This window comes from Perna viridis, chromosome 4 (assembly GCF_037379345.1).
Source record: "Perna viridis isolate PV_CMFRI_1.1 ecotype Kerala chromosome 4, ASM3737934v1, whole genome shotgun sequence".
NCBI lineage: Eukaryota > Metazoa > Mollusca > Bivalvia > Mytilida > Mytilidae > Perna > Perna viridis.
In genome coordinates this window covers 20,609,072-20,621,665 of record NC_142448.1, presented here as the reverse complement: position 1 = coordinate 20,621,665, position 12,594 = coordinate 20,609,072, and the positions used below count along the sequence as shown (strand labels likewise).

Sequence of the window (12,594 nt, the reverse complement as noted above, 5' to 3'; positions counted from 1 at the left end):
GATAACACGTCATCTATATAGCGGAAACTGAGATTGAAGGATATAGCCAAACAATATTCTTTCTTTCTGATCAGATCAGCTATAAAGTCAGCCTCATAAGAGTGAAGGAAAAGGTTAGCAAGTAAAGGAGCACAATTTGTTCCCATTGGAATGCAAACCATTTGTTGAAAAACATGTCCACCACACTGGACAAATATGTTGTCGATTAAAAATCCCAGCATTTTGTAGACATCTTCCTCTGTATTGATAGGTATTTATATATATAATTGAATTCAATTCTGTACTTTTACAAATTGACTTTTTTTTTGTTATATATTTATGTTTACAAGTAACAATGCTCACTCCTTCCTTGAACAGATTGAACTACATGTAGAATATTGATTCATTTATAGAAAATAAACAACTCGTCACTAGCATTAAATTGGTGAAATGAATATGCCACTTACAGGAAATTGGAAGGAGATTGAGTATTGTTTAAAGTACACTGATAGTAGGTGATGACTGCATTCTGTGGTATAATATTTATGTAACAGTTTTGGCATAGATCTGACATGCCTTTCTGTTAAGTTGTTGTCCTGTGTTTACCCTTGGTATAACCCTGATGATACAAAATACATTAACTGGTTTGAGTTCTATCTTTGAACCTTTGTTCTCGAGTGGAGGGTTGATAGAATAACCATCCATTACTGAAGAGGAGATCTACAGACAGTACATTAGGAAACAGATTTGTGTTTGCCATGAATACATCATAGATAACTGAAGCAAACAAGTTATTGTGCATCTCTGAGGTATTATTAATCAATGTCTGTACAAGCTCCCATAGCTTCTTCCTGTAACTACTACCCACAGAATTATTGAAATACATGATTTTTAATGGTATAGAGAGGAACTTGCAGAATTGGTTCTTCTGTTATATCCCTACTTGACAAGTGGGTGGACGATTCAGTCTGTCCATTTATATTCTGTCAGTCTATCATTCTGTTCAAATGTTGTCACAATCATCTGAACTCCCAGTGGACGGATTTAATTCAGATTTGGTATTTGGTTTAATAAAGATGGGGTATTTATTGTGAATGATTTTAGTTGCGGTCTGTCAACTTTTCTGTATCAGTTGGGCTATACCTAGCATGACAACATGTTTAACTTCATATTTATATATATTATCTGCTTACTGGTATGAGTCTTTTATTTTAAACATTTTGGGCTTGCCGTCAAAAATCATTTATTCTATTTATTTTCCTGTTCTATAATTGTGCTTGAAGTCACAATATATATGTTCAACTCCATCACCTGATATTCCTACTCTGGTGGGCAATGTACCCATCAAATCTGATTTACTTGGCCTAGTTAGAAATATGCCTATCACATCTGATTTACCTGTCACAGTCTTGAACATATCCATCACATCTGATCTTCCTGGCCTAGTTGGGATTAAGTCCTACTGAAGAATTTGATCAACACATCTGATTTACCTTTCCTGGTGGGTAATATGTCCATCACATCTGATTTACCTGTCACAGTGGGGAATATGTCCATCACATCTAATGTACCTGTCTGTGTGGGGATTAAGTCCCAGTGATGAATATGCCCATTACATCTGATTTACCTGTCCAGGTGGGGAATATGTCCATCACATCTGATTTACCTGTCACAGTGGGGAATATGTCCATCACATCTAATGTACCTGTCTGTGTGGGGATTAAGTCCCAGTGAGGAATATGCCCATTACATCTGATTTACCTGTCCAGGTGGGGAATATGCCCATCACATCTGATTTACCTGTCACAGTGGGGAATATGTCCATCAAATCTAATGTACCTGTCTGTGTGGGGATTAAGTCCCAGTGATGAATATGCCCATTACATCTGATTTACCTGTCCTGGTGGGGAATATGTCCATCACATCTGATTTACCTGTCACAGTGGGTAATATGTCCATCACATCTAATGTACCTGTCTATGTTCGGATTCAGTCCTAGTGAGGAATATGCCCATCACATCTAATGTACCTGTCTGTGTGGGGATTAAGTCCCAGTGAGGAATATGCCCATTACATCTGATTTACCTGTCCAGGTGGGGAATATGTCCATCACATCTGATTTACCTGTCCAGGTGGGGAATATGTCCATCACATCTGATTTACTTGTCCAGGTGGGGAATATGTCCATTACATCTGATTTACCTGTCATAGTGGGGAATATGTCCATTACATCAGATTTACCTGTCACAGTGGGGAATATGTCCATTACATCTAATTTACCTGTCCAGGTGGGGAATATGTCCATTACATTTGATTTACCTGTCACAGTAGGGAATATGTCCATTACATCTGATTTACCTGTCCAGGTGGGGAATATGTCCATTACATCTGATTTACCTGTCACAGTGGGGAATATATCCATTACATCTGATTTACCTGTCACAGTGGGGAATATGTCCATTACATCTGATTTACCTGTCCAGGTGGGGAATATGTCTATTACATCTGATTTACATGTCACAATGGGAATATGTTAGTTTTTTTGTTACAGTATTGGATTAGTTTCAGAATGGAATCAACTGAAATACAACATTTTAAATTCCTTGACAGAAGCATCATGTTGGACATCACTTACTCATGAAATGTCTCTTAGATTGAAGTCTATTTGACAGTAAAAAGAAACCAATGAATGTTATGTTTGACACATAACTATGTAATCATCTTTAGTCCTTGGGTAAGGCTATCAAGATTTTTTAGTTCATTTTACCATAAAACAATTTCTGGTGGATGAAGAAAACCAATCACCTTTAGTTTTTTTTGGGAGTTAAATGGAATGATATGAATGAGAATCCAGTAAATCTGGACCAGTAATGAGATAATTAGACTTTTCTTAAAGCAATCATCTATTTCAGTACAGTTTTCATACTGAACTAATTTCTAGGGGATAAGAAAAAAACCATCTCTGACATTAGAGTTTAATCATAGTGAAATAATCTGTGTAACTAGGATGTATAACAGTCCGAGAGAGCTGGTTATAAATAATGACCAGTGTTTACTTGTTATTGTGTTTTTAGCTTACTAAGACATTAAGATGTATGTTATATGATGGTTGATTTGTTATTTGATATCCATGTACTGAAGTCATTGTCTTTTATCTGTTCATGTGAACTTGATTTTTATATTTATGCTTTGTCAAAGTCCATTACCTCTGTGTTTTAAAGATATGAATGGAAATTTATTGTGTTATTCTGTCTATTTTTCAGTCTGTCTGTCTGTTTGTCATGCTGTGAAATTAGTGAAATAATGATCAGTGTGAGATATTTTTGTAAAGCTTCCTATTCTTAAGACAAACTTGACTTTATGTATTAAAAATGTTGTTTAAAAGTTCCAAATATGTATATGTATAAACTAAATAAAATTTCCATGAAAGATTGAAAAGAACAATAGTTTTCCCTTGCAACAATGTGAAATTATATGTTCTTTGAAAAAAACAATTACATGTATATGTTTCTGTAGAGGTCGATACACCTTGAATACCTGTTTTTACAGAATTACTCCATTTTTTTAACATTTATTTATTTGCTTTAAATGACTTTAACTCGAATGCTAAGTTTATACACCACTTGTTTATTTCTCCTTAACTTACACCTTGTTCTTACTTTATCTTTTCACAGCCAATAAACCCTTGCACAAGCTCTCAGGCTTGTTTCAGCATGTGGTAGGCAAACATACACTATATATTTTATACATGGATTTTTATACATGTAATTACATAGAGATGGGGATCATATTGACTAGGTTATCATTTTTGTCACCCTAAATTTTAGCATATAAAATCTTGTTTTTTTCCCAATGGAATCAGTATTTGTCAATGTGAATTTTTCAATTTAGGAAAAAGTAACCCTGACTAAATAATCAGATATATGTGGTCAGTTTGTTATGACATACAATGCTTGTCTGTTTCATAACCCAAATTGCCTTCTTTGGTTGATGGTTGTAAGGATGATACATTTTCAATGTGAGACTATCAAGTTACAGAATGTCTTCATTGCATTCGTATGGCGGTTTTGTTCATTTATTGTTTTATTTTGTCACATAAAAGACTCGTGCTATGATGAAGTTGTATGGAAGAACAAAACACAAGATATTTAGCCTCCTGAGTTTACAGTAAATTCATCATTCTATAGGCTTTGAGGGCTGCTAACACTAGACATGTATGTTTTCAATAAATGCACAATTTCCCTTAAAAAGAAGAATGCCTTTACAATATTTCCAATACCATCTTTCTGCCTCTCTAATACTTGAATAATATTCACTTCAAAAATCCCTGTAGAAACATGTTAAGGGTAACATAATTTGTTTAGTCTGATTACATCATGCAGAATGTCTTTACCTAGATCAAACAAATAATAGCCTTGTTTCCTGCTACATAGAAGAAAAAATAGGGAGGGTAGGTAGCTAGGTAGGAAAATTCTTGTATATTTCAAAAAATAATTGGAAAAACAATCTATATGTTTACCCTACCGGTGCACCTGGTCCATGCTCCCAGTTTTTAGTGGAGTCCGAGTTGCTCATTTACTTTTGTTACTTTGTATGTATGATTTTAGTTACTTTATGTTCTTTGTTGTGTATGTCTGTTTTCCATGTCTGGTCTTTGTCCCTGGATTACATTCTTTTGATTACCGCTATAACCTTGGTTTCCTTGATTACTCTTTAACAGTGGCCTTGAAATGTTTAGGGTAGGCACAAAACTTTGGTAGGTATGTTATCACAAAACAGGAATTAATTCAAAGACAATCATGAATCACAGGGTGTTTCTTATACATATTGTATTACTTCCTCATCAATTTTATTTCTAATATTTTACAATTTTTTTCGAATATAGTGGAAAAATTTGAATTATTGCCCTTTGACCTTTCTCGTTCAAAGACTGATGTAGCTTTGATGTACCTATAAGGAACATCTTTGATGTGTATTACTAATTTTTTTTTTTTTCCAATAATTCAGAAATGATGTACTTAAATTTAGTAAAAAGAATTTGTGTTGATTTCCAACTCAATTTATTCTTTTGAAACATCATTAGATTTCAGCTGAAACAGTTATAGATTACCAATGTTAAGTAGCTGACTGATTATTAAGGTCTCCAACACCAAGGACTGCTGTAAAGTAATTAACTTATTTAATAGCTAAGTAGGGGACATTTTTCTAGAGTTAAACTTAGTATTGATTGATGCCTCTTATAATCTAATTAACGTACTGGTAGAAAAAGGGTATATTGCAGGCTAATTCAGATACTTTTAATTGCCAGGATTCAAAAGAAGATTGCTGTTTTATGTATTTTGTTTCATATTTTTGGAATGAAAGTTTCCTGTTTTGAAATGATGAGTAACAGAATCTGGATATGCTATGTTGTTTGATGATGCAATACAACTATCTTCAGCACAGATAGGCAAAACAATCTAATTGTTAATCACAAGTATATCTTAAAGTCATGCAAGCTCAATACTGAATCATGGTAAACAGATAAAAAATGATCAGTTCAGAGAGAAGGGATAATAACATAAGAGGAGACATTTCCATAGGTATATTTGTTCAAACTTTCCATGTATACTTCAAAGTGTTTAGTAGATTTGATTTTAATTTTACAAAATGTGGCAGAGATTTTATAAGCAGTGATACATAGTTGCCATAAGATGCCAGTTTTTATGAGTTATCTCCCTTACAGCCAGTCATAGTTAAATGAAGATAATTTTATTGACCAATTAGTCACTGTGTAACTGAATCAGTTGTTTGAGAATACAAAAAGCTGTGTATTTTACCAAGTAAGGTACAAAGTCCTCTTATTAGATTTTATCATTTTGTTCTGAATGATATTTGTACTTTGAATAAATCGAGGTAAATGTCAGATCATTTGCTGTCATGGATTGATTATTGAAATGTCTAGATAAGTTGTGGGTGAAGATCAATGATCATTTATGATAGGTTACTTCACTATGTCACACAAATCCTTTAATTACTGATAAATCCAATATATTTCATAATTTGGATTTTATCAATCTTTTGACATTTACTGGTACATTTTTTTCTTCCTTAAATGTCATCCATTGAGACCAAATGTTTAAAATCGAAAAACAGATAAGAAGGACACACAGTAACAATACTGGAACAGGGTATGTCCTGATTGTTTAATAAAACAAGAGTATGCTGAAAAAGTTCCATATTTTCCAGTTATTATATTTCAGCAATTTTTTTGGATGTATAATGGTATGGTCCACATTGTCATCTGTAGACACTTGGTTCTCTTGCTATAACTTTTACAGATGAATTTTTATAACACATCAGTAAGGTTGGTACAGATTTTCTGTTTTATGGCCACAGCCATTTAGGAATAAGGATTAAAAAAAACTCATTTCATTAAATTCAGCTATTTAACTCAAGTTTATTTGACTAGATCTCTATTAGATTGTACCACAGTGTTCTATTCCACAATTGAATTTGGGGATTATGACCTGAACTTTCTACAAATTAGGGCTGAAAAGGGGTCTGTTAAACAGTCTGTAACAGAACAGACATTTTTTCTGGTTTCCAAACTGGTTACCATCTGTAAAAGTGAATGGATCTCTATGAAATAATACCACAATTTCATAGGGTAGAATACAAATATCAACACCTGTTAACCAGATGTGAGCATCCTTTGAATACTGTGTGGACAGTTGTTCTTCCTAACATGGCCCACATTAATTTTTTGTGTTCATGTGCCTTATACATGCATGCTTTTTTTTTTTATTGTGGCTCATCAGATGAGTGATTGTGGCTCCTGTGATTATCAGTTTAATACCTGCTTTGTTGTAGAGTGGTATTACAGTTTACAATGTTAGAAAATTATTACACAATGGGTAATTCTTCTTAGTGATTAGTTAGTAAACAACTAGGGATATATACACTATGTATTGAAACTGCCTCAGGATAATAAAAAAGGATTAAAAAATTGGATACTTGAGATGTTGTGTTTACCAAATCAATATTAAAGACCTTGGTGTGATTTATCTGTTTCCTGTTTTGTGTTATTTTCTGTGTCCTTATGCAGATCTTAAGACCAATCTTTAAATTGTAATATTCATTGGAATGTATTTTAATCCTTTTGATCAGAGTGAACCTAATGTGAAGGACAAGTTTAAGGGGACATCAACAATTCATGAGTGATTGGTAAGTGTGTGTACATGTAATATCCTGCTACAACATAAAATGTTCATTCAAGATGCAAGATTTGCAATCCGATTTTCTTCACACAGAATATTGGTGAACTGTTGATGATTCATGTTCTGAAAGGATAAACTTTCTACATTTAATAACATAAAAGTCTTCTTATTAGATTGTAAGTAGTGAATTATCTTTCGAGTCATAACTCAGATTTATGTAGATAATCTCAATGAATTACAACTGGTAGGTAGTCAATATTGTTAATATGATTTGTGGAGTTACTAATGTTCACCATGTACCTCTGATCAGTAGCTTTAAAGTTCTACAAAGGCACAGCACTTAATGATGATTATTTGAGAGAGGGGCATGCATGCCTTATAATAACTGATAAACCTAGAAGTTCAATGGTTCTTGTTTCTTGTGGTTATGGTTGATTTCTTGTCGCACTATTTTATTACAAATTTGAAATTTAATGAATTCAATTATAAGGTATTGATCAGTTTAAATGGCACTTTGTGGGTAATTTTCATCTATCAGGACTAGTAGACATCTGTCTAGATATAATACCACATTGAGCAGCTGCTGTTTAATGATTTCATTGCATGCTTCGTTTGTGACAGTTTAAATTGTTAAATCTATGACCTAAAAGATTGAAAATGTGATTGTACACTTTTTTGTATTTTCATGCTACATTTTAGATTTGCTTGATGTGTTTTGTTTATACAAGGATCCAGGATTTGGCATGCCTGGTGTATGCCCCCCTACAATTAAGATATATTTTTTGTGCATGCAATCTTGATTTTTCACAAATTTTACCCCTAAATATATCCTGCCTAGCTTTGCAGGGCCTTTGGTTCTAATTACACCTTTCCTAAACTGAAATTCTGGATCTGCCTCTTCAATTTGTTTCTTTGGTGCATATTCAACAATAACTTACCACCAATGGTTAGAAAGATTGCCCAATAGGTTTGTAACATTTGCTAATCCAGTCATGCTTTGTTCTCATACATAGATCACTAGTAACGATGACCAAAACAGTACAGTTAATTATTGCATTATGTCAAATACTTTGTGAAGATATGATAATGTAAATGAAGGTATGAATTATTCCTATGTTGCACTTGCAGTCTTCGCTTTTTTTTTCAACAAATTGTATTTTGAAAACATGTATTTAATGTCTGTTCTTGACTGGATTGTGTGCTACCAACGCATTGTTGATGTGGTTAGATATTGAAACTACAAGACAGAAATGTAGCAATGAAGTACCTCTCTTTCCCCAATATAATTAAATTTGTCACAAAATAAGAATGCTATATGCTATAAGCTCGTTTTCTTTACAAAATTTCATTAGTTTTTATCTTCAAAGTTTGATCTCTTTCATAAGAAGGAGAAATTGGAAATAATATGGTACTTGAGTTAATTGAAGCTGAAGTGACATGTACCAGTATTGTTTTCATGATTCTAGAATTAATCTGAACTGTTGTATGAACCTTAGTGTTAGGTGTTCCTGATCAGCCCATTTAAATTTCTATTTTTGACCTCATACACACTTTGTCTTCAGTACTTTCAACATGGCATTCAGTGCTGAGATTGTTGGTTATAATTCTTGACTCATTTTCTTGACTGTGGTATGATGGTAATGAATGTTTGAACTTCTTTTAACAAGTTAATGGGTGGTAAAGGCGATAGTCAGTTAATTATTCACTCTTAAAATGTTATAATGAGTGTGTGAGGCCAAACCTACAATTCATTCACTCTTCAAACAACTTGTTCTTACTTCTATTTTAGGAGGTGTAGGTGCATTATTGAGCTAGAAATTAAAACATGAGTTTAATGTTAGGAAACTTAATTCTAATCATCTTTTTTCTGACAGAATCAATTATATGATCAATGCTTAAAGGTTGAATAGGTTTGGCCTACACTGCAATGGAAAAAATGGTATTTGTATGGATAATTGGTAATTAATACATCACATACATCACAAAGTAGATGATAATGATAAGATCTGATGTAAATTTAGCATGATGTAAATTAATGTCTTGATACTCTGTCTGGGGAGCTAGCAAGATAAATTCAGCCTTATGATGCCTTTTTCTGGGGAGCTGAACTCTGGTTATAGCAAGATACTTTCAGTGTACTATGTAAGTTATGATGTCCTGTTCTGGGGAGCTGAGCACTGGTTATAGTAAGATACATTCATTGTACTATGTAAGTTATGATGCCTTGTTCTGGGGAGCTGAACTCTGGTAATAGCAAGATACATTCAGTGTACTATGTAAGTTATGATGCCTTGTTCTGGGGAGCTGAACTCTGGTAATAGCAAGATACATTCAGTGTACTATGTAAGTTATGATGCCTTGTTCTGGGGAGCTGAACTCTGGTTATAGCAAGATTGCTGTACATTGTTGAAGTTACAATTGGATAAATATCACAGATAAATATATTTAATTCTATCCATGGTAAAAAAAACTGGTACATGCATCACAGAGTTGGTCTAATATCTCTGAGAAGGATTTCATGAACTCTAAAACAAGGATAAATTCAAACTGTAATTTTTTTACCCAGTTGTGAAGGTTTCATCTGTTTTACTCCGATAATAGAAGGAGTAGATTGATTAAAGTCCTAATTTTGTTGTGATCTGTAGGGTTCTCTTTAAACAGATTTACATATGTTGGCACTTTGATATTTGAAATGCATTATCAATATCTGTATTAGTGGAATATGTGAACCAGAAACTTGCATGGTTAACCAGACTGAAAGAATAGACGATTAAAGCTCTCTTGCCCAAGGTGCCTGCTTCAGATATCTTGTCAGTATTTCACGATAATCATCTATTTATGGTTTTTTCCATTTAATCCTACATTGCCTCTATGTAGTAAATTTTGTGCTGCTTTTGCATCATATTTAACATTTGTCATCTATTCTCATACAGTGTTCAGTCTTGCAATTTTGTTTTAGGAAACTTTAGATTGTGTTTTTAGTGTTATAATATAGAACTTTTGGACTGTGAAAATGAAGTATCATTTTTGGCGTTTTAAATTAGACAACCAAATTATGACACATAGATCTTACTCAAAATAAAATATAGTTGTTTGTTTGTTACACTGAAGATAAAAAAAAAGAATTGTACAATTTTGTGTTGTGTTGACCACTCATGATTGGATATAGCCTTTTGTCCAAATAACCAAAGCAACAATATGCTAATGAAGAAAAATGCATCCAATTAATGCAAATTACCATAAAAGGAATATCCATCCACCAATTATAACAATTGTTGCAGGATGACGTCGAGTCTAATATAGCACTATCAATAAAATGACGCAGGCTAAGTGTGCACTTTGACCTAGACAGTTCAATGATGAATCCCCCCACTGGCTAGTGTGTACATTTGGACTGAACACCATGACAAAAATAGATTTCACCTAGTAACCACTGAATTATTTTTTTTTAAATTTGAAAGAAATATAGTTTGACACAAAGATAATGTAGATAACCAAAATCGTACAAAAATATTTTAAGTTCCCGTAACTTTCTATGATTTTTTAGACAGTCAGTAGATCTGTTGGAAGGATTCGGCTAACGGCCCACTCTCTAACAGAATCTACTGACTGTAACTAATAATAGATGGTTACCTGGGAGCTTATAACTTATAATGTAGGAAGTGAAATTTTAGTTCATTGAGTGTTAAGGAAATTGGTTCAGTAAAATATGAATTATTTGTGTGATGTACATATATGTGTTTCATAACATCAGTGATAAAGTGCATTTATTGAGTTGGAAATTTGCACCAAGTAATTGTATTATAACAGGCTCCTGTTTGTCACCATTAGAGTAAAAATCAAAGGCTTTGAAATTGTGTTGAAGAAAGTTTTAGTTTTTGAAACTGTTATAAGTTAATAACAATGCTTGAAAACCTTAATATTAAGACAAAGATAATTTTATTTGTGAAAAAATTAATTTTCCAAGTTTTTGAGAAAAAAAGTTTTTTACTTGTCCATTTAAGAAATAAAAACAATGATTCTTTATATTTCCCCATTATTTAACAGGCAGATTTCAAAATAAAAATATTGTCTTCGATTGCTGCTGAAATAAATAAAAAATTAAATCCTAGGCCGCCTTTCACAATGGTGTGGTGGGTGCCAAACTGTAGGCTCATCTCTTATAGAATGACCACAGTTCAGGATTGATTTATTGAGTTATGGCCTTAACAGTTTCAGAATAAGGGACCAAAAAGGATAAAAAAAAAACAAACATTAATTTTTTTAGGTTTCTAAACTATCTCGAGTGAAATGGTATGGAGATGAAGATTTGACTATATTAAGTAAATTTCAAATTTCACTTTCATAAGTTCTTGGGAACACTTTTATTATAGGTAAATATATCATATGCTGTGTCAAACATTTAATCACAACCAAGAGTTACATCCAGCTTTGAATGTTGTGTCTATACTTGTCTCAACTGTTCAGGGTTCGACCACACTGGTGATATCAAGCTGCACCCAGCAAAGCATTATGTTCTATTTGCAAAGAGTAGGAAGAACTGATGATGACAAATTTATAACTTGCAGGTCTTTGTGTACTCTTACTCACTACTGAGGTAGATTAAAATAAAGGATGTTTGGCAAGTTCTCTTACTCACTGCTGAGGTAGATATAGAAAAAAATGTTATAAGACAATACTACTAACATTTTAAATGATCTAACTTAGAACCAAATCAGACCACGAAGTAAACTAATGTTTATTTGAAAGTTCTTATTGGCTCTAAATCATCATGATAAGTAGCAAAAAATTGTGCAAAACCTCAAATTATTTATTAAAGATAAGTTAGAAAGTAATGCATGTAACTAGGTATTGAGTTCTAGGTCTAGGTTTTTACTGCAGGTTGTTCAGAACTCATCAGTGATTGGGTATGTTGTCTGTTTGATGTTTTCCTGGAATAAGTGCATACATTGTCTGCCCTGGAATATTCACTAATATCCTCTAATGCTCTAATCCAAAGATTGTGATTGTTGTTAATGATATAAAGGGATGGACCAACATGTGTTAATCCTTGTATTTATTTGATTTCTCAAATTTTTATAATTGCCAGGAAAATTTAGAATATATTTCGTAACCACTTGTTTTTCTCATTTTAGAATACTGGTATATTTCATAATATTGTAAATATTGAGTTCATTTGAAATACAGTGATTTGTAATAGCCAGCAATACTGTACTATAAAACATGTACTTTCTGTTCAAGAAAGTCAATAAATAACTCAACTTTATCTTGTGACTATGCAGGAAAATATGACATATTATCAAGATTTGAGACAGTAATTTCTTTTCTTTATGAGTTACCTTGACTTACCTCGTACATATCAAGTATTTAAATACAAGGAATTGTAATTTAATTATAATCTACATGCATTTTCTAA

General features: G+C 32.7%; 1 protein-coding gene across 6 annotated transcripts in view; it reads left to right on the top strand.

The window, feature by feature from the left end:
• The window catches only part of LOC148619267 (G protein-activated inward rectifier potassium channel 4-like), a 56,457-nt gene that overhangs the window by 31,797 nt on the left and 12,066 nt on the right, over positions 1–12,594 (top strand). The window contains exon 1 of one of the 6 annotated variants that reach the window (XM_088578965.1): positions 6,919–7,185. The exons of 4 other annotated variants lie outside the window; for them this stretch is intronic. The gene's annotated coding sequence lies outside the window, so the exon portion shown is untranslated. One more of the 6 variants, XM_088578966.1, reaches the window with a different exon arrangement.